The 24,056-nt window shown below is 41.5% G+C and overlaps 1 protein-coding gene across 2 annotated transcripts in view; it reads right to left on the bottom strand.

Annotated features, from left to right (window-relative positions):
• The window catches only part of LOC126271955 (aromatic-L-amino-acid decarboxylase), a 172,910-nt gene that overhangs the window by 136,489 nt on the left and 12,365 nt on the right, over positions 1 to 24,056 (bottom strand). Inside the window, exon 1 of one of the 2 annotated variants that reach the window (XM_049974394.1) lies at positions 6,564 to 6,849. The exons of the other annotated variant lie outside the window; for it this stretch is intronic. The gene's annotated coding sequence lies outside the window, so the exon portion shown is untranslated. Of the gene's footprint in view, positions 1 to 6,563; positions 6,850 to 24,056 lie in introns of those variants that run through there. 2 annotated transcript variants of the gene reach the window in all.

Raw genomic sequence — 24,056 nt, 5'->3', positions numbered from 1 at the left:
ACCACTCTTCTAGACTAGTGAGCAGCTCTGCAGTAAGGAGGGGCATTGTTGCCTTAACATGAGATTGATGGCATTATTCACTGCATGACCCGTCGCTGTCAAGCTGGTATTGCTGTATTAACCAGTTGTCAGAATTAAGTTATTTATACGTAAAGTTCCGTAGGACCAAACTGAGGAGCAAATATCCAAGGTCATGGAAAGTGTCAGTACATGGAATTACAACATAAAAGAAATAACAGATAAAAATAAATGTTTATGAACCCGTAAAAACAGTGTCCATAAGTTCAAGTAAACGCAATCAACAACACAACAAGAATCAGCTCAATTTTTCAAAGAATTCCTGGACAGAATAGAAGGAGTGACCCATGAGCGAAAATCTTCAGTTTCGATTTGAAAGCGCGTGGATTACTGCTAAGATTTTTAAATTCGAGTGATAGCTTATTGAAAATGTATGCAGCAGTATATTGCACACCTTTCTGCACAAGAGTTAAGGAAGTCCGATCCAAATGCAGATTCGATTTCTGTTAAGCATTAACTGAGTGAAATGCTGCTTATTCTTGGGAGTAAGGTAATAATATCAACAAGAAATGACCGTGAAGAATATGTATATTGAGATGCCTGTGTCAGAATACCCAAACTAGTGAAGAGAGTCGACAAGAGATTCGCGAACTTACACAACTTATTGCTCGAGCCGCCCGTTTCTGAGGCAAAAATATCCTTTTAGAATTGGAAGATTTACTCCAAAATATAATACCATGCGACATAAGCGAATGAAAATAAGCAAAGTAGACTAATTTTCCTATCCAACGCTCGCTCTCTTCAGTAGTATAGTAAAATTGGCAGCATTAAGTCTGAACAAGATCCTGAACGTGGGCTTTCCACGACAGCTTACTACCTATTTGAACACCTAGAAATTTGCACTGTTCAGTTTCACTAATCATATGCCCATTCTGTGAAATTAAAATGTTAGGTTTTGTTGAATTGTGTGTCAGAAACTGTAAAAACTGAGTTTTAGTGTGATTCAGCGTCTGTTTATTTTCTACAAGCCATTAACTTAGGTCATGAACTGCACTATTTGAAACCGAGCCAATGTTGCACACAACATCCTTTACTACCAAACTAGTGTCATCAGCTAACAGAAATATTTTGGAGTTACTCGTGTGTGCAAATGCAGGGAAAAACTAAGAACTTTTTTGTAAACCTTTATACATGTTGCAGTTGCCTTAAGTACTGTATTCTTTACATTGTTTCTATTTTCAGTCACCTGTTTAAACTGTTTCGTGGCAAAATACACTCAAGCTTGCAACATTTCCGCTTGTTGCTTTAATTTTCAACACCAGTATAGTCGCAACATCCTCAACTCCGCCCATTCCCGAACTCGCAGCCAGCGCCACCCCACTGTTTAGCTATCAGCAGTCTGTTTCGTTTTTGCATTTCCATGAAACTATTTTTGCTCTTGCTTTGCGGTACATACTGTTGTATATTGCCTAAGTAGCGTGTAAATGTTGCGCGTGTTCAGCTCTTCTGCTATCATTCGTATCAGTGCATCTGGATAGTCCTGCACGATAAGCAACACGCCACATGAAATACGAAATCTTATTGGTTGTCTGAATATGATCATCTCTCTTATCTCAAGTCAACTTTGGAGCCGTTTACGCCGAGGAAAGTCATTTGATAGCACCATGTTGATGAGACTTATTTTTTCGCTACGAGTGTAACATTTCCGAGAAATGGTGTTATGGTAGGACTTAAGTGGATGGCTTGATAATGGACTAAAGTCTGAAACTTACCGCCATTTAAATACATCAAACTTGTGTGCAATTTTGGCGGTTGGTAATTTCAATGAATTTCTGAGGATCTATTTCCATTCTAAAAAGTGAGAACTGTCTCAAGATGTTGCTTCGTTCGGCGCATAATGGAAAGAGACTCCATCACAGGTTTCAACACCAACAGAATTGAAAAAAAATTATTTAACCAACTTACTGCTTTCTGAGAGAGCGCTGGAATGAAGCGTCAGGACGCGCGTAACCATACTGACAACCACCCACCTAACAAGTAAATCTGGTCACGACAGTCAGAAAAGATTTCATTGCTAATTCTATTGCAGCCTCCGACAGCAGATTCTTGACGGAATCTAAGTGCGAAGTTATTAAGTCTGTGAATATACGGAAAAGTAAAGAGATACATCAAAAGAATTCAGTCGCTTGTCATGGAGCTCAAAACCAGGCGGAGGTGTTAGACTGAAAAGAATTTAGGTTTTCTCTCTCTCTCTCTCTCTCTCTCTCTCTCTCTCTCTCTCTCTCTCTCTCTCTCTCTCTCTCTCTCTCTCTCTCTCTGTGTGTGTGTGTGTGTGTGTGTGTGTGTGTGTGTGTGTGTGTGTGTGTGTGTGTGTGTGTGTGTGTGTGTGTGTGTTGCCTTTTCAATAGCTACCTAGAACGATTCTTCCACTCTGAAACGTAGTGTGTGCTGTTTTGAAAACTTCCTGAAAGAGTATAACTATCTGGTGGCGTGGGACTCTAAAGTGGAAACTTGCATTTGCTGGAGAATACCAACCGAACTACCCAGACAATCCTCTTCAGCTAGCTATCGAAATGTGTTATTGTGGGAGCAAGAAGTGACTGAAAACTGTAACAGACTAAAATGTACTTGCGGTAGGAGTAAAGTTTTTTAGTTATGGAAGGACACCAATTTCAGGTCATGTGGGAAAGCATTCCATTTTCAGGAAAGGAATGCGCTCGCTCCTCAGGCCCTTCTGCGCCAAAATGTTGCTAAGTAGCCCTCGGATATAGTTGTAAGACTTGGCCTGATGCGTACCACTCAGTGCAGACTATATCTCTCTGCTCAGCGCAGGCGGGTTCTACGACATTAAGTAATACTGGTTAACGAGACCGCAAATAAAACATTCAGTACATAATTAATTCTGAACTGTCTTGAAGGAACCTATTGAAAATATTGCAATAAGGACGAACTCTGTATCGTAAAAACGACAAAATTTTACGGCAGTTTTCTCACGATCAGCGAAGCTTAATGAAGTTTCGTGTAACTATTCGACTAGCGTACCCTTTATTGCAGACGAATAACTGAGCGAGGATAATCTCAGTAATTTGAGACATTCGAAGTGGTTGTGTCATGCACATCACTATAGCGAAAACCATGGTGCACTCACATTTGTGGTATGAGATGCCACTGAAACTCAATGACCTGCAGAAAAAGAACGGTGCAATGTACTTATAAAGCGCAGCACCCATCTTTGACACCGTTTCAATATTTGTGGGTGAAACCACGTCCCAGAATAAACCTTTCCGAAGCTGGGGTTGCACCAAATGCACGGTGCCACTCTATGAGAGAGAGAAATGCAATTTTTGCCCAAAGCTACAGCCGCTTTTGGCTTCTGGCGATTTACACGCACATTCCACCCGCAGTTCAGGGAAATAGTACTACACAAAAACAAACTACCCACCCATTCAGCTGATTTGTCGCTGACCTTTAACAGGACAATGAATACTAAAATCTCGTACGGAAAAGAATTATTAATGCGAATAGTGTCTAGTATTCTACGAGAATAGTTATGTACAGTATTATAACATAGTAGTAACGAAAAAGGTATATCATTTGTTAGATGTGCCGACGTTTTTCCTTTTTCACATTTTACGCACGTGACTTCTTAAATGAGAACGACACACTTTTATTCAGTTATTCTCTTCTATGTTTCTAAATTACAACACAGAAGTCTATGTGCTGAGCTACTATGGAAGGAAAGGACTGTACAAGTCTTTTTAAAGATTTCGGAAACCGCATTTCTGTGCAGTGAGTTCAGGTATGTCCTGTCTGATCCTTCATGGGTGATTACTAAACATTAGGAGGCAGTAACAGACTTTATTTCCGTTCATAATACAGAATGTTTTAGGAACAATAGTAAATATTTTATGAGTTAGTCGCATTGATTAATTCTGATTAAGCAGTACACGTAATAAGTGTTCAAGAATAGTTCAAATGGCTCTCAGCACTATGGGACTCAACTTCTGAGGTCATCAGTCCCCTAGAACTTAGAACTACTAAAACCTAACTAACCTAAGGACATCACACACATCCATGCCCGAGGTAGGATTCGAACCTGCGACCGTAGCGGTCGCGCTGTTTCAGACTGAAGCGCCTAGAACGCTCGGCCACTCGGGCTGGCCAGTAAGTGTTCAATTGTTATTGTTACAGAGGTACAGCTGTTGGAATGTAACAAACAAATACTGAAAAGTGTTAAGCAAAGTAAAAGATTAAGTTGAAAGTTTATTTTCATAAATTCCACCCAGTGTACTTTCGAACTATCTGGATAACACCACTAGTAGTTCTGATTTTGACTTGGTACTTTTTTATGAAGGCATCACTATTCGTAATCCGATAAATTCGTCTCGAGGGTTTGCTTTTTCTTTGAAGACTTCGTCTTTAAAACACCTCTGCAGGCAAAACTCAAAGTTACGGGACGTTGGCGGCCGAGAAACGTGACTATTTCTGCTGACAAAGCTCCCGGGGAACGTTGGTTTCAGATAAGCGTCAGCCGACTACGACTAGAATGTGCAGATGCCTCGACACGCTGGAAGAACACAGCCCTCCTTGGAGACGAAGAAATCTCTTCCAATAACGCTGGAATATCGTTTTCAATCAAGTCTAGATAACGGGGCTTCACCGTACGATGCGGTAACATACCAATTCCAATCAACTGCTTGTCTACCATACCGAACAACACATTTACATAGAAGCTTTATTGAAAATGTGACTCCAGAAAGGTTTGCGGGGTTCCGTCAGACTACCGACGAAAAACACGAGTGTCAGTGGTACCCCTACGAGTTAAAGTTGCTGCAGCTATAAACAGTATTAAAGGGATTACTTGGCAATTTGCAGTCAACCAAAGACAAGATTCCTGTCGTCTACCTTCACCTCCTCGTCGAAGGATTGAATCCTCTGTAAAAGATAATGTCCGCCACGTTCTTGTATGTGTAAAACCTATATGTGTAAAAATTCAGCGTGGGTTTGGTGAAGGACTTCGGCCTACCAAATCAATATCTTCTTTCCATTCACTATTTGCACGTCCAGGTGAGACATGGCTGCTGGGAAGACGTTAGTCTCGCGCAGTTTAGCGAAACCACGAGTTAACACTTTAATTTAGTATTCTGCAAATAGAATATCGTCCACCATACACTGTAGAACCAGGCCGAACACAAATTCCGTGTTGGTTTTTCGGCATTTTTGAAAACACTGAGGAGGAAAAAGACGCACCTCGAAAGAATTATCCAAGGGGGACAGAAATAGGTATATGTGACGTATATGTACTGACAAAAAAAAATGACTAAGAGAGAGAGCTTCACTAACTTGTCAATTCGATAACGCGTTTGTCCGCTTCTGACCCTTACGCATGCAGTTATTCGGCTTGGCATTGATTTAGAGAGTTTTGAATGTCCTCCTGCAGGATAGCGTCCCAGATCCTCCCCAATTGGGTCTTAGGTCGTCAAAATGCCATGCTGGGTTGAGCTCGCTGCCCATAACGCACCAAACGTTCTGGATTGGTGAGAGATCCGGTGATCTTGCTGCCCAGGGTAGGATTTGGTAAACATGAAGATGAGCAGCAGAAACTCTTGCCGTAGGCGGGCGGGCATGATCATGCTGAAATGTAAGCCCAGGCTGGCTTGCCTAGAAGGACAACAAAACGAGGTGTTTAATATCGTCGACGTACCGCTGCGCTGTAAGGCTGCCGTGGACTACAACCTGGGCGTTCTGATCTAACGGTGGGTCGTAGTTTATGAAAAGTGTCTTCATAGCACTGCGCATTGTGGTTCCTCGCACGATGAACTCTGCGACGATACGTCCCCTGCAGTAAAAGAACAAGATCATGACCTTACCGGAACTTGTGTGAACAGATTTGGATTTTTTCGCGTTGGAGATGTGGGAACCTCTTGCCTCAAGTTCCATGTCGTTGAAATAAAGCTGAAAAAATTGAGCTTTCGAGTGCCCACTATAAAATGATTGTTTTCTCATAAGCGTCAAAATAAAAAGAAGCGTGAAAGTGGAGGATACGTCAAAGCAGGCGGAACCGCTATTTTTCAAACATTGAACACACCTCATCAAGAATGGTCTAAAGAGAGAACCCATCACATGGAGTGATGTTAGTTGGTAAACAATAAGAACTAGATCAGAACCCCTGCCGCTACACGGATAAATAACCTTGAAAAATATCAGTTCTGCATACAAATTTAGACAGAAAAGTAATTAACCGGAAAACTCACAGCGCAGACGATTTAAAATTTTGGGTGGTTTACACACGAACTTCTTGCTTCCCCTCAATAACTCTGAACACGAGAACAGCAATCACACACTTATTCTACACATTTGCTGACATCTACAGCAGCATATGAAACAGACGTCGCTTATTATGTTGTCAGTACAACGTGATCGCGAACAAGTGTCAATACTCATTCCTAATAATTTTATGCTTTAAGAAGCTTTCATACGAAATATAAATGCGAATTCTTTACTGTGACCTCTCAAAAGCTGCCTGACTGATGCTTGAAACTTACCGAACGGGGTCGCCTGAGATGTGTCCAAATCCTTGGATGCCACTTGTGATGCCTTTGAACTTTCAACGGACGGAAAAGTCACCGACTCGGTTCCCGGAATAGATTTCCGAAGTTATTACCCGCGCGTGCAAGAGAGAGAGAGAGAGAGAGAGAGAGAGAGAGAGAGAGAGAGAGAGAGAGAGAGACAGAGACAGAGAGGAGAGGATATTTCCTCCCTTCTGAATGAACAGCTGGAGCTGAGAGAGCACCCGCGACCCGTTCAGCGCCGACTCTGCTACTAATATATATCTCGTGTTTACTTATCAGCTCTTGGCTCCAACTTCTGATATCCAAGTGGCGCAAAGCACTGCCCTCAGACACCAAGGTCGGCAGATATGCGGGCGATCGCCACGGTCACACGAGGCCAACATCGGGAGAACCAGTTTCATATCCAGTGAAGGCCGCCTGCAGACTGTGTCATTAACTGCGCGATAAATGGCGAGACATGCGTCGCTGATTAAAGCTGAGAAATAAATATGCACGAGATAAACTGATACGTTTATCTCAAGTATCACAGATTGCTGCTGATGACCAAACACGAGCGACGGAGCAACTACACCCGGCGGAAATACGTTATCATTCTACACACGCATCAACACACTACAGCAAGTAATCGGTCGCTACTCTCGTCCCGATCATAGACACTCTTTGCTTCTTTCTTCAGTTCACAAAGCATGTGTGGGTAATGACTTTTTGTGTTTGTAGTGTATATATGATGAAACGTCTCTGTGGAGTCGTTTCATAGACGCTCGTCTCACTGGATTCTGTGCATCCTATTCCGTCCATCGCCTGATTGCGGTTTAATTTATTAACTCTCCCAGGAAGACGGAGGGAACAACCTAAGGCTTATTTAATGATATTATGTTCGATTTTTTGGTGCTCCATAGGAAATCATGACCTGTATTTATTACGTTTTTCCCTTCACCCTACCCTATGTGTGCGTGAATGTGTTTTTACGTGTGTTTTCGGGGGTCTTTTGTGGGGGACGCTGAGTTTGTTGTCTGCTAGGAGCAAGTGATGTTTGCTTCTCGTTTGGAGGGTAGTACAGGATGACCCACTTAGGATCCCAGCACCTGGACAGAGGGTTTTGCCCCTTTTAGTCTGAGGTTAGTTTGTCAGGTTGGTGGCGGAAGCCTACCCCTCCGGTAGCTTCTGTGCACCGGTAGTTAGGCGAAGCTCTGGAGAAAGGACACACTGCCGCTAGCGGTTGGTGAGTACAGTTCGTAGCTCCTAGAGAAGTTTTCTGCGGATAGGAAGTAGGTCGAATTAGAACTTCCCTATGTTAAATTCATGGCATATTTAAAAACTTAATCTTAACTGAAGCATGTGTACTTATGTATTTTCGGAATGTGGCATAATTGTTTTGTTAAAAATCGGCGAAGATGGTGGTTGAAATTAAAAGTGTGGAAGTCGCTTCGTTCCTTTCGGACAGTTATGGGTATGCAGATGGAATGACTGAATTAATGTGTTCCACTTCCCATTAGTGTGTCTTTCCTTTTTAACTGCGCCATTCTACAATTTTCTGCGAATTATTTACTTGAACTGTTTTGTTCAGGCACCAGTCATGTGTATTCATAGGATGTGCATCAAATTCAGTAAATTAATTTTCCATTCCCTACTTTTTTTATATAAACGACATACAATGCTGTTCATCTCGTTAGTTTCTTTTAAAAAATTTCATTTCATAATTAAATTCTTAATTTAATTAAACTGATAATTTCCAGTTCTGTCTTTTCCTAATTGTTAGGAAGGGGTTCGGCTGGTGGCGACCAAGTAATTTTTTAATTTATTGTTGTTCTTGTGAAGAGGCTTAACCAGAAATTTCGCACAAAGGTCACAGCCCCATTATTCTTTGTACATCATGTATGTCGAGCCTTTGCTAGGATCCGTTTACAGTTCTACATACATACTTTACAATATGCACATTATTTTCGGATCGTTGTTACTTGTTTACCTAAGTATATGGTGTGAGGTGTTCTTGAGAAGCAGTCTCATTTTGGAATTATTTCTTACAACGGAAACTCCCGTCGCACATCTGTCAGATTTAGTGGTAAGACGGCCCAGAGAATAGCCCGTCAAAAACTAAACACACAAGCATGAAAACGGGAAGAAGGTATACTGAATTGTGAAAAAAAGTAAAACAAACAGTGAACGGTCCAAGCTCAACATCTGCAACATCGAGCGAAAGTAACGTCGTGGTTGAGTGGTCACGGCGTTGGGCTGCGAAGGGGGCGATCCATGTTAAAAGCTCCTTCGTGACCCACTTTTTTTCCGATATTATGAATAGTCCGTACGATCACTGACGGGTCTGCTCGTTGTATTGAAATTTGTGTCTGTGTCGAGGTGTGACGTCCGTCTGCAACAGTGAGTTATTAAGGGACCTCTAGACGTTCGTCTTCCCTGTTTGTTCTACATAAGTACCACATGTTATGACTCTTACGTTCCGTTTTGGAAGTTTTGTCTCTTGAATCCTTTGTTGTAACATAGTTCATACCCGTTTAATTGTTGTTTTCATTTCTGTGATAATCGAAGCGGCATCTCGCCTGCTCTCACTATTCAATACATCTACTTGCGACGGTAATATATCCTTACCACACGACTAATTCCAATTAGTGATGTCTAGTATGATAATTACGAAGACTATAGAAAGAAAACGAGCACTTCACTTCAATGACCGGACGGAAAGTTCATAATTTTATGAAAAAGAGGGGCACTAAGAATTGAACACAGATCTCCCATTTCTTAGTCCAAAATCATGACCGCAAAACCACAATAGCGCTGGTCTTGCCATTCTAGCGATGTTGCATATCTTGAGCTTGGACCGTTAACTGTTTATTTTGCTTCTTTTTCCACTGTTCAGCACACCATCTTCCCGTTTTCATGCTTGTGTGTTAAGTTTTTGACCGGCTAACTACTGGTGCATTTCACCACCAGATATGAGAGGGATGGGCGGCTGATCACATTCAGATACTTATAATCCTAGAGTAAGATTCTACATCTACAGCCACATCCCGCCAGGCGCCACACGACGCACGACGCACATGGCGGTGGGTGCCTTTTACTACTACTAGTTATTCCCTTTCTTGTTCAATTCACAAAACAAAGCGAGAGAAAACAACAGTCTATAAGCCTCCGTGCGAGCCGTAATTTCTTGTGTCTTGTCCTAATGGACACTTATTGCAAAAATGTTCAAATGTCTGTTAAATCCTATGGGACTTAACTGGAAGGTCAACAGTCCCTAAGCTTACACACTACTTAACCTAAATTATCCTAAGGACAAACACACTTACTGCAGTCAACCTCAAATGTGGGTTCTCTAAATTTTCTCAATAGTCTTGCGCGAAAACACTGTCACCTTCTTTCAAGGGATTCCCATTTGAGCTCTGGAAGCATTGCTGCAATACTCTAGTGTTGATCGAACGCACCGATAACCGCTTTATCAGCACGCGTTCGAAATGCTTCGATGTCTTCCTTTAATCCGACCTGATAAGGAGCCCAAACTCTTTAGTAGTACTCAATGATGGGTTGATTTAGTGTTCCGTAGGCGGTCTCCTTTATAGACAAACTACACTTAACGTAGAATTATTCTCCCAGTGAACCGAAGTACACCAGGTATACAGCTGAAGAGGAGTACTGTAGACATCTTTAAAAACGGCAGTCACAGATGTTGGACGGTGAGACATAGAAACAAAGAAGATAAGCCAAATAAACCAGGGGCAACAGAAGAAATACTTCAACTGATCGATGAAAGGAGGCAGTACAAAAATGTTCATGGAGAGACAGGAATACAGCAAGCTAAATCACTTAGCAGATATGCCAACTTTCAAAAGTGAAAAATCAGGAGAATTTTAGCGCCGTACTATTGTGAATTACAACATCCCTGACAAAGTTGCAATAATTCAGTACCTGTACCTGGCACACCCATATTGTTTCGCAATTTCAGAATCGGGAAACATTTTGCGAAGCAAAGTCCCAGCGTGGTCGGCACAGTTTGTAGTCAAGTTATGCTCTACAATAAAGGAGGTAAATAAAGCCTCGGCATTCGTCAGAGAATCTACATTTTAGGGTTTACACGAGAAGTTTCTGGTTCCGTTCTACACAGTGGAGACTCTCCTTGTGTTTTTTAGTTTGCACATGTTTAAGAATGCCGCATTTCCCGCCATGAGCCACTGAAAAGTCATATCTACATACACTACAAAATGCCTAAGTTTGTCCCTTCCTCGATTGACAAACATGGAAACTCTTCGTCATATACGTTTCTGAACACTACACATTTCTTCACCATCCTGCACAAAAAATAATCAACAGCTCCATGATATGCAGCCAACAATACTACAGAGTACACAAATCGAGCAGCACAACCGAAACACAATGGTCCTAAGTTCTAGACAATGGTCATCTAGCAATGATACCAACCCTGGTGCACCGTTTCCCCCTGTATTGCACTTCCAAATTACTCTAAATTTGTCACACTCTCGGGTAAGAGATCGGGGGGGGGGGGGGGGGGGGGGGAAGGAAGGGAGTCAACAATGAAATTGTCGAGTGGAGGGGAGGGGAGGGTAGGGTAGTAACCCAAAATATTTTTCCCCCCTGAAACATTTATCCCTCTAATTTCCCCCAGGCAGCTTAATTCCCCCTAAATTTAGGAGGAAATCCCCCAACTTGGCAACACTTCCTTGTAGAAAGAACAACGCTAATCACTTAGCTTGGAACGACTATGGACTACTGGTTGAAAGATATTCATTTGTCTTCGAACGCTGTCGACGATAAGTTCCTTACGTCCTTGTAGATACGAAGCGCGAGCTAAGCCTACTGCCGCTCCCGACAGCCACCGCTCGAACCTTCCAAGTTAACATAGACAAGTAGCAGCCACACATTGTCATCCACCAAAATATCGAGAGGGGCAGGATTTTCAAATAGTAAGGGAAGTATTGAAACTGCTCTGAAAATCGGGAAATCGGAAGAAGGAAACATCGGGAGTCTCCTGCTTAAATCTGGAGAGTTGGCATGTCTGTCTTACGAATGAAATAAATATGAACTGCAGGGCAGCCAAGGCGAAATGGCTGCAACAATTCATCCGTGCGCTGACGAAACCAATCCAGGACGATGCGAGCTGTGTGAATTGCGGCCTTTACGTCTTTGGACAGCTAAAATAGTCTCTTAACCCTTTGCAGTCACGTGATCTTGCAGAGTATGCACAGGACCCCTGGAATATCACGATATGGCTGCCCATTATCTTCACCGAACCCCCGCCATATTTCAGTCTCTTGGCGTAAAGTTGGAAACAGCGAGAGCAATATTCATCCGACCAAACTACTTTGTTCAATTGCTCCGTAGTCCACGTTTTATGGCTCCTGCACCACGTGTTCTTGTTACGGGCATTTGCATCACTGGTGAGTCGTTTTTGAATTCCAGCTCGCCCTTTCCTTCCTTGCTTGCGGAACTTTCTTCGGGTTGTTTTAGTGCTGACGAGCTTTGCGAGGGCGACATACAGTTTTGCTGAGACACTTTACAGCTTCGTCCTCTTATCTTTCGTCACAGTCCTCTTCAATGACCAATGTAAAATTAAAAACACATTCAGCCGTCTACATTTTCAACTTTATTTGTGCGACCAGTTTCATGTTTTCACTACGCTATCTTCAAGCCCTGTGTACACATAACAACAATGACAGTGTCAACTACGTAACAAAAGGGTGGTGTAAAATTAAAAACATAAATTATATACGTAAGTAATGTGTAGTAAACATTAACAAAAACCAAACATACGGTGTGACATCAAAAACGAGATGACAACTGCTCACCGTCAGTGGCGGATTTAAAAATTTTGCGTCCCTAGGCACACCGTATTATATGCAACCCCCGTCCCCCAATAAAAACATGTTTTAAATAATAACTATAACCCGATCACTTCACAATTGCCGTTTTGGGTGGGAGCGCAGTGAGCTGTTTCCGTACTCTGCTATTCGTTGATCTGAAGGATGCGTCAGAGGTCTAGTCGCGCTCAATCAAAATATAATATGGTTCCTGAACTGAACTTTGTGTACGGCAGCAGGTATAACAAACTAAAAACCGCATTGTGTTAACACACTCTTCTGTTGAAAGACAACAGAAACTAACGCAAGGGAAGTAATTTTTTTTTATGACTTAAAAATTCAGCAGAGCGTGTAGGAGTCAATGGGTTTTTGTTGTATATTCGCTTTAAAAATGTTCTTTTACACGAAGCCATTGAAAATGAAAATAAAAAGTTGTGTCACGATCTAAAAATTTAAGTGAATGTGTCATACACTAGAAATTAATACTTACTTTTACAAAGATGTGTTCAAAATAAAAATCAAACTGTTGTTTTCGATTTAATAACTTTAATATGGAGCAGATAAAAAAACACGTTCGGGATTAATACGTGAGTCTATAGGAGGACGTAAGAGATGAAAACGAAATAATACATAAATACAGACGAGCAAACACAGAACTGGATTTGCTATTACGTAATTTTACAGACTAGTGAGGTAAAATCAAATTTGTTTTATAATATAATAGTTAACGTGTAAAGTATTAGGGTCTGTGTAGCTAGATGCTGCATAATACGTGCACACAATTACTTTAATCTGTTTAAAGGTTGAATAATTTTGTACTGCAGCTACTGCTCTCGCCATAGCTCTATCTAACAAGCTTTTACGTATACATCAGCAGAACTGAAATATTAACATTTTTTCATCTCGTCGCACTCTCCGATAACGTATACTCCCGCGATAACTATGCGTTTCAACAGACGCTAAGAATACGCATCAGTTTTAATTTACTACAGTATCGATATGACTTGATTGTACAGCGCCGAGCGACCTGGGTCATTCGGTATTATTTAGTATTGTCGGGTGCCTTCGATCACGTTTGCACTTAAACGAGGTCTAGTTTCGCGTTCTGCCATCGGCAGTTTTAAAATAAACAGGTAATACGTAGTTTGTAAATCCAATGAATGTGCTCTTATAAATCACATTACAATCTTAAATCTTTAAAACTAATGTGAGTAAATAAACAAACCGACCAGTCAGCGGAATTTGCGTCTGACTTTGATGGCAGAAAACTCTTTGATCAAATCATATTTCAGACGGTATTCAGTTAGGAGGTCGGCTTCGATGTGAAGAATGGACAAGGCGTTCAAGCTCTCCTCAGACAACGTAGAACATATGAGGTCATCAGTCCCCTAGAACTTAGAACAAATTAAACCTATCAAACCTAAGGACATCACACACACCAATGCCCGAGGCATGATTCGAACCTACGACCGTAGCAGTCACGCGGTTCCGGACTGTAGCGCCTCGAACCGCTCGGCCACATCGGACAGCTCAGTCTTAAGAGCCGAAAACGAGCGTTATGCCGAACGATTTATAAAAGCCATACATAGAAATATTCTAAGAGCAATGTCAACAGTCGGAAACACGAACTGTAACATCTCTTTTCGTAAAATTTACTCATTTCTACTGGTATATCACTAATCTCAGACGATTTCAAAAGTTCCGAGAAACACACATTCACTAGGGAAGGAAGGCTCTAATTCTGTGTTGTGTCAGCTTGGAGTTTTGCTGCACGTTGAGCAATGTAGTCAGGTGAACTGTTCCTAAGGTTACTGAAACCTGTGAAGGAGTCTAACAGTGTTCTATAGCTTTCCTTCCTCTTCACTAACTTTGCATAAAAGTTGTCGAGTGCTGGGACAAATGTTTCGACTCTAAATTTTTCCCTTCCAGTCAGAAAAACTTCAGAGTCTGCTTCTTCGTCATCAAGAAGTTTGAGTTTTCGTGATCTTTTATAGGTGCATTCATAGTCTATATCAGTCACAATCTCCATGGATTTATTCTCATAATGGTCGAACATGCCATGAATAGATGCAATAAATCCCACAAGTGATTAATGTAATCAATGCATTATTTTAGTATCAATATTTACCCTTCACAATTTCAGATTTACACTACTAAATATCTGGAGTATGTCCTTACAAACTGTCATCATGAATATTGTTTCTAATCTGCTGAGTTGATTCAGTAAAGCTGAAGCCTCATTTCGCACTAGTCGTGTTACAAACGTATTATTAGCAATATGAGTGACGACATTTACAACGCCCTCCCAGTTTTCATATAGACTTACACACGCTTCCCCTCTTGCTGACCAAGATGTTTTTGATTAGCTTTTACCCTGAAAAATGAACATTCTTCCCGACAGCAGGTTGCAGCACTAGTGCCGACTAAATTCAAAGAATATAATGCACAAGGCACATAAAGCGTTTTCGGATTTCGTTCTTTAATGTGTGCCAGCATATCAGTGTAGGTCCCTGGCATATTGCTTGCGTTGTCATATGGCTGGCTTCAGTCAGTAATATCAATGGAATTTGTAAACAGGACTTTTAATACGGCCTCAGCTAAGTTTACGGACTTGTGACCCAAATTTGATAAAAACAGAAGGAAACGTTCAACATGTTCACATATCTTAATATGAAAGATAATTGATCAATATGTGAAATGTCCGCGGTAGAATTTACTATTAAAGAGAAATATTGGACCTATTTTATTTCGCTTATAAGTAATTCTTTTTATTCGTTCAGAAACAAGCTCTATTATTTCATCAGAGATTGTTGAACTTTTATGTCCCTGTCCTGGATTTCCATATCGTTCGATGTGCTTTGCGAGAATAGGATCAAACTCGGCTGTAAATTTAAGAGTAATCACAAATTGTAAAATGTAAACTTTCACGGCCGGAACTGTCATGATTAATAAAATTCTTTTCCGGGCTATTATGCCGTGGTCTGATGGATTTCGCATTACAATGCGAAATCCATCAGACCACGGCATAATAGCCCGGAAAAGAATTTTATTAATCATAATCACAAATTGACAAATGTAATGAATGGATTCTTTCACCGTGTCCACGTAGGGGAAGCCCACAACTTGTTAGCTTCTTCACTACTCCAAACACCCTTTTCAACACACTGCGCCAGTACATTTTTTCTGTCTCAACGTATGACTCTAAATGGTCATCTATTGTTCCAAGTGACCTTTTTTGTGAAGACTTAACTCAGAATGTGTGTGTTCAAGTGAATTCTCATGATGAGATAAAATATTAGAAATATTTTTTTCCAATCTGCAATGCCATTAGTAACAATCCGGCCTTACCTCCGAACAATTTACACGGTGCACAAAAAAACAGCATCGCTGCTACAGGAGTGTACTAGAAAATCACGCAAAACTTGATTCACCAGTTACAAGTTTACGGTAAAATACATTTTTATTCAAATATCTTCTTTATCGCCATCTTGTTGAATTAGAAAAATCACCGTTAGAATTTTGATTAATGCCACGTTGTAAGAGAATGCGATTGTTGATTCATTGACGCACCTTTCTCCATGATCATCACTTACGAGGCTATTTCTTTTTGTAATGTCTTAACTCGACACTTCGCTTTTCGTGAAACTCGGAATCAGTAACAATTTGCTTTTCTTCGTTTTTAACTTTTGTTTCGTCTGTATTTACTTCTTTTACAACAGCTGCAGTGACAAATATCATCCGTACCACTTGAAGTCAAACCATCAACATATATTGTTAAAAATTTATGTACTCTGACAAGGGTTTTTAGAACTGGCTTCTCGTTCTCGCCTTTCCTCGATAATTTCCGAAATGCTGCCCACACTTAATTTTGCACGTTTGCTTTTTCCACTGTTATCCATGGTAAGGCACTTAGAAAATTGTCAAGCAACACTCAAAACAAAAGAAAAAATGAAGGAAAGAAAGAGAGATTATATCCAGTTGCAATCGTACTACACTGCACATGAGCACAAAGCGTTTTACTTTAAACACGGCACACGAGCACAAAGATTTTTCCTTTAGGCACCGAGCGATGAACTGACCAAGTTGGATTACTCGACGTAACTGTGCTATGAAAGCACGACAATGCGGAATAATTTAATTTCATTGTCGCCTGTTTTCCTGTTGTCAGTGAAAAGTAGCAGCACACCTGCCACCTGGAATTCGTCTCGTAAAGAAAGCAAGAAAGTCCGTTGTTTGGCTTCTGTTTCCCATGTCGCCGGAATTTTGGATGGGACGCAAATATGCTCTGAATATTCTTGACACTGTCTTTCTAATTTAAAAAGCAAATAATTTTTGCAATTTCTTGCAGTGAGGTGTGCTAGATAGACTCTTATCCCACTTATCCTTACATTTTAGGTGTTTCTGTGGGCAGAGAAGACAGACTACGAAGTTTAAGTAGTCTTGTTGGCAGTTGATGCAGCATGTTGTGTTGCAGGCTGCAGCACAATAAATGAGCAATGAAAGTTGGTTTCTATTTTTTCGCCAAAAAAAGTAACTAAGCAAATAAAATTTTTAAGCTGTGGTGAAGTGTATTTCACACATTATTAGGTATTTTGCTCATGTTCTTTCCGTATAAAGATATGTTTAAAAATGTAAAACATTCCGAGTATCAACATGTTTTGTTAAACGGGTGCCGTTAAAGCTCATATTGACGACCACAGAGCTTTCAGATTAATTATAGTAAGGGAATGTTGACTATGCTTCCCCGTAGTTTCTACAGGACTTTTCAGTAGAGTCGGGTTTTACGTACTGACGCCCACCCATGTTACAGTATTTAAGAAACTGTTGAATAGTTCATCACAGCTTTTCAGGGGTCCCGGTATTTTCCTTGGGAAAATAAGGTAGGGTTAAGTAGAAGCCAGCAACATTCTCGGAATAATAAGTTTTCAAACATTGTATTGTAGATTACCGTCCTGACAGCTTCAAAATATTTTGAACACTCATGACGATGATACCAGACAGAAACCGAATGTTAAATTTCCATTCAGTCACCAGGTAAACAATGTATGTTTCCAAGTTTGTATTGTCAAATTTCGTTCTTAAGGCTTATTTAAACTAGCAAGTTGTTTAACAATATCAATTTATTCCGTTTATAAGCGCAGTTAAAACGTGAGAGTTACAATGAGTAGAGAGCAAAAAAGCCACCCCCGTGAAGGTACTGCTCCTAGGCCCGTGTCCAGTGGGCCAACATGTAATCCCGCCACTGCTCACGGTATAAACTCAGGAACAAAATATACATATGCCATATAACAGCTATGCGAACCTAATAATCTGAAGTCGAGATTACATGACATTTTTGTATTGAACATCCGAAGTCTGAGCCATCTTGCACAAAACCTGACTTACAGAAACTCTTTAATGACCGTGGAAGACAATCATACGACACACACTTTCGCCGGCGTTGTGACTTAGCGGATGATTATTTCCCGCTTTCCCTATCTGTGGCATAGATCTTCGAAACGATGCGCCTTGAAACACCAAACAATTCGGCTGCCTCGGGTACGGAAGCACCCACCAACAGTCTGCGCACGTTCTATTTCACTTGGCTCAGCGATAATGCATTCAGCTGGAAAGACCACTGTTCCGACCACGACTATCTCTTGCAAAATTATTGAGGACATGCCGCAGGCGCCGTTCGTAGACTTAATACAAAAGCAAGACTTGCAATCTGCACGACTGATAAGTGTGTCATCTGCAACCAAACGATATTAATGTGAACGTTGCGTGCTACCACACCCCTTTACGGCTACACAATTTTTCTTTGCCAAGACGTTCAACGCACTTATTTGCAGTTTCTTACATTATGCTTCGACAGAGCTATTTACTGTTGCGTTCCTATGACTTATTGAGAAACGGGCACACGTCTCCCGCGCGCGCGCACGCGCACGCGCACCCACACCCACCCACACAAACGGATGTTGTGTTTCTAACGGACATTTGACTCTTCCACAACACAGCCGAATTTGTTTTCTCTCTCTCTCTCTCTCTCTCTCTCTCTCTCTCTCTCTCTCTCTCTCTCTCTCTCTCTCTCTCTCTCCCCCCCCTCCCCCCCTCGTGCGAGCGCGTGCATTTTTTTTTTTCTAGCTCAGTTGTGGAAGGTGTATGTATGTCCTGAAATTTCCATTGTTTTATCTGTTGGTTTAGTTTATCATATGGTTATCATAACTATTTTCCGCCGCTACATGTTTTCTTGTATGTAGTTCCCGAGCGTGGTACGTTTACTTATTGGTGCTCTGTTTAATCTTTGGTGCAGGTATGTGAAACTTGTTTGCTTGTGTTCAATGGGTTTGATAGATTTTGAACGGTGGTGCTTATGGCTGTCGGTCTTCTTAATATTGTGAAATCATGAGAACTACTTTTTGGTGCAACCCAGAAAAGTTAATGTGCTGTCCGTTTCTGTTTCTAATGTGAAGTGAATTTATGAGTAAATCTTTTCTTTCATTGTGTGGCTGTTTTATGTTTGTATGTAGCTCGTCTATCAGGCAAATGTCATCGACATAACAATGCCAGTCTATATATTTTCTGTTTTCTTATGTGTTTGAAGGCCTTGTTCTCTAAGTTGTTCATGAACATGTTGGCCACGAGGCCACTAATTGATGATCTCATTGGCAGTCAATGTTGGGAATAAAACTGTTTGTCGCACACCAAGTAATTTTGTGCTGTTACAGTCAGAGTATGGTCGCTGCTTCATCAGTGTGTGCATTTGTTGTGTTTCCTTGCTGTTTCAAATGGTTCTAATGGCTCTGAGCACTATGGGACTAAACTTCTGAGGTCATCAGTCCCCTAGAACTTAGAACTACTTAAACCTAACTAAGCTAAGGACAGCACACACATCTATGCCCGAGGCAGGATTCGAACCTGCGACGGTTTCGGTCGCGCGGTTCCAGACTGTAGCGCCTAGAACCTCTCTGCCACCCCGGCCGGCCTTGCCGTTTCAGTCCTTGTGTGACGATGTCGATAGTTTCCTCTACTGTAATGCAAGTGTACATTGATGCCACACCAAATGAGATAAGAGTTGCTGTGTCTGGTATGTCTACGTTCTTGATTCTGTGGTAATTCCTATGAATTTTCCAGGTTCCTGTTTTCGAAAATTATACTTTGTTATAGACGATACGCCTCTAGACTAAGCTTTTCCTTTTTAATTCTCACGGTTCTAGGGTAAGTCGTTTTTGAAATATTTTCGGCTAAACTATCATCATGTACGAAAATAGTGAGTCGTTTTAGTATTGACCAAAGTGATTATGGGCGTCATGGCGCTGACAGCAGGGATGGAAGAGTATCAGCACACTCCCACCACCACCACCACCACCACCACCACAATGTTCCCCGAGAACAGGGTGTTTATACGAACGTAAATTATTTCAACGGGACGAAGTATCATAGAAACGGAGATTCAGCATTAATGCTTTGGCGAAACCGTATAATTTATCAACTTTAAACCTGCTGATCTGAGAATTTGCGTCTTTCGCTGTAACTGGCGGCTGATGCTATCTCTGAAAGACACACAACACGGTGGTATTACAAACCTCTCCTTTAAGGAATTTTAAAAATCTGGACTACGATCAAAATTTGTAATTAGCATATTGTCACGCGACTGGGATCGCTATTTTTAAACTCACCAAAAAGTAGAAAATGTCTGTAGTGAGTCAGTCAATGTGCTGAGTTATACGCACGCGTAACACAAACGGTAGAGCAGTTCCTGTGATGTTCACAGTTTCTACATCTACATCCATACTCCGCAAGCCACCTAACGGTGTGTGGCGGAGGGTACCCTGAGTACCTCTATCGGTTCTCCCTTCTATTCCAGTCTCGTATTGTACGTGGAAAGAAGGATTGTCGGTATGCTTCTGTGTGGGCTCTAATCTATCTGATTTTATCCTCATGGTCTCTTCGCGAGATATACGTAGGAGGGAGCAATATACTGCTTGACTCTTCGGTGAAGGTATGTTCTCGAAACTTTAACAAAAGCCCGCACCGAGCTACTGAGCGTCAGTTTGCATTACAGCATGTGTCAACTGTCAGGGCTGCAAGGAGACTAGGGTAGTTTATGCCTTGAGATGTTCGGAGGGCGGTTTCAGTTTACCATATTGGATAAGTACTAGCATATCTTAAGAAGTAATCACACCAACGTTCATTTTTTTGAACTGATTTATGGCTGGCCGTTTGCAGAAATTTATCTGGGGTTGTGGCGGGGCGGGGAAGTGAGGAGAGGGAAAGATTCTAACATTTCTATTTTTGTGCAAAAGAGTTGGTCAGTTTCGAGGAACCATAATATTGTCTTACTAGAATCAGTGACGTAATGCCAAAATTGGCTAAACGAGAGGTTTAGCGGAATCGGTTCCAGAAGCGCACGAGATTTCCATTATAGAAACTGTACTCTGGTACTGTAGCGGGGCAGGGAGGAAGTTCTTGCGGACTCGTAATAAAGCCTCTTTCTTTCAGTTTTTTGTAACCTATGGAGGTCCAGACTCCATCTTCGCTGAGAATTCCGTGCTCGGAACTGGACTTCAAAATACTCTACTAGTCAGTTTCGTGCGGCATGGCGAAATATTCTCCCTGAAAGAACCTCTTTAACTATAATTTTCGGTATCGACTGCCTCCGAAAACAGCTTGATTTGGAAAGGAACGACGGGGAAAGCTTCCGCTACTGACGTCAGTGCTTTCAATTGAAAGCCGCTGTCATGGGCTAACGGCGAAGTAGGTGTGACTTGCAGAACCGGTTGATGGTCATTCCCCGTCCACACACGGCGTATAGCCTATGCAAGGACGTCGCTACGTCATTCGACTGCAGTAATGACTTACGCCCTAAGAACTCTTACCAGGCGCATCACAAAAAACGAAAATCTTTTACACGCAGTTTTTAAAGAGGCTGTCTGTTATACTACATTACTTTCTTGGTTTTTTCCTCTCTCTCGCCCCAAAGACTGCGTGTTATATGGACGTTGAACGTCCTCTGCTGCCTTACTTTCGACTCTCCATACCACAGTCTGACTACGGAGGGGAGCTCGCGCCTAGGCACACAGGAGCAGGAAATTCACAATCTCCGGTTTCGGCAGTGCGAGCCGCAGAGAGAAGCGAGCTGGCAGCATTCTGCTAGGCTCGAATTACGAGATGCGGCCACAACACTTCGCCTGCAGCTGACGCTCCGGTTCCTAATTGTTCCGGATGTGCTTTAATCTTTAAACTCTACGCAACTTTTCACTCCAGAAGCAACAGTTAGGGCCGTGGAATTCCAAACTTCCTGTGTGATGCGGCACGACTAAACTGCTGCAAAAGCTGACAAAGCTGAAATTAGTTTCAAATCAGCCGAGGCGATAGTCTTAACCTTTGATTACTAAGAGGTAACGTACCAGATGTACCGCTATGAAATGAGCGTTAAGATACAAATGTGTCGATAGGGAACATTTGTTGGGAACGAGCATTAATTTTTTTTTTTGGTTGGTATGACATCTGTCAAAGATATTTAGTGTACATCAAGTCATGGAACACATGTTTTCATCGTGTTAATGTCTAATTTTGTACCAGAAAGTGATTTGCGCTAAGCATTAATTTTTTGTTTTCATTTTAAAAAAGTGCTGCAGAGTCGCATCGAATGCTTGTCCAGGCGTATGGTGATCATGCTCTATCAGAAGCAACGTGCAGAAGATGTTTCAGCAATAATGATTTTGATGCAAGGAACGAGGAACATGGAAGACCACCAAGTTCGAAGACAAAGAATTGCAAGCAATATTGGATGAAGAAGATACTTTGAGTCAGAAGCAAATGGCAGCAATGCTAAAAGCTGCACAACAAACAATTCCTGACCGTTTGAAAGCTATGGGAAAGATCCAAAAGTGTGGAAAATGGATACCACATGAAGTGAATGAAAGACAGATGGAAAACCGAAAAAGCATTTGTCAAATTTTGCTTCAAAGACATGAAAGAAAATCAATTTTGCATCGAATTGTTACTGGCGATGAAAAATGGATTTATTTTAAGAATGCTAAAGGGGAAAAGTCATTGGTTAATCCGGGACAACCATCAATATCGACTGCAAAACCAGATCGATTCGGCAAGAAGACAATGCTCTGTGTTTTGTGGGATCAGAGAGGTGTGGGTATCATGAGCTTCTAAAACCCGGTGAAACCGAATACTAATCGCTACAGACAGCAAATGATCAATTTGAACTATGTATTGATCGAAAAAAGACCAGAATGGGCCAGAAGACATGACAAAGTAATTTTTTCTACACGACAATGCACCTGCACACAAAGCAAAACTGGTTCAGGATACAATCAGAACACTTGGCTGGGAGCTGCTACCCCACCCGCCGTCTTTAACAGACTTGGCCCCTTCCGACTGTCATTTGTTTTCATCAATGGGACACGCATTGGCTGAGGAACACTTCGATTCCTACGAAGAAGTCGAAAATTGGGTGTGATTGGCTTGCTTGAAAAGACGAACATTTCTATTGGCATGGTGTCCACAAATTGCCAGAAAGGTGGTTAAAATGTATAGAAAGCAATGGTCGGTACTTTGAATAAAACGTTTTTACTTTTCAATTCAAAATTAGTGCTTCATTTTCACAAAAAAACGCTCATTTCATACCGGTACACCTCGTATTGTACCAAGGTCATATACGAGCTGTGGTCAAAAATAACGGAAATCTTTCTTTTTCTTAAAGAATCTATTCATCAACATTAACACTTTGGACCCTTGAAAGTAATCCCCCCTCGGATATAACACACTCGTCTCAGCGTTTGTCCCAATCTTGAAAGCACTTCCGGAACTCACTTTTCGTTATGGTGTTCACCTCATTCAGCAATTCTGTTTGTCTCATCAGCCGCAGCAAAACGACGACTTTTCACGATTCTTTCAGCCTCGGGAATAGAAAGATGTCGCAGGGGGCCATGTCCCGCAAATACAGTGGCTGAGGCAACATCACGGTTTTGTTTTATGCCAAAAAAATAATGGACAAGCTTTGAGGTGTGATTGGGAACACTATCAGGATACAGTGTCCACGAGTGGTTTTGCCACAATTCTGGTCGTTTTCTTCTGGCAAACGACGCGCAACTTCCAGGTGGTACCTGTATTCCTTATTGACCGTGAGGGAATAACTCATGGTGTACTATCCTGCTGTAATCAAAGAAAACAGTGAGAAGAACCTTAACATGTTACTGAACGTCTTTTTTGTCTTGGCTCTTCAGGCAGTTTCCACTGGGCCTTTGTTTCGACGTCACACCCGTATAACCATATTTCGTCATCTGTTATAAATTTCTTGATAAGTTCTGATTCGTTGCCGACTTCATTCAGCAATTCCTGAGCGATGTCTGTATGTCATTGTTTCTGACCGAAATTCAACAATTTCGGAACAAACTTTGGTTATAGATTACGGCAAGAAAATGGAATAAAGGTGAGAGTGTTGATACTTACATCCTCCTTTATCTCCTCTACATTACTGCAGATGACGTGTCACTGAGCACATTTGTACTGTGCATGCAGTACACGTGAGGTGCCTAGCTGTTTCACTGCCCTGTGTGGAATACATAAGTTCGTGTACCCTTCACTAACCTGCTGTTTTCATGATGCTGATGATGTTCCCAGCGCAGAAAACAGCACACAG

Source organism: Schistocerca gregaria, chromosome 5 (genome assembly GCF_023897955.1).
Source record: "Schistocerca gregaria isolate iqSchGreg1 chromosome 5, iqSchGreg1.2, whole genome shotgun sequence".
Classification (NCBI taxonomy): Eukaryota; Metazoa; Arthropoda; class Insecta; order Orthoptera; family Acrididae; genus Schistocerca; species Schistocerca gregaria.
The sequence above is the reverse complement of the archived record's forward strand: the minus strand, read 5'-3'. Positions and strand labels throughout refer to the sequence as shown.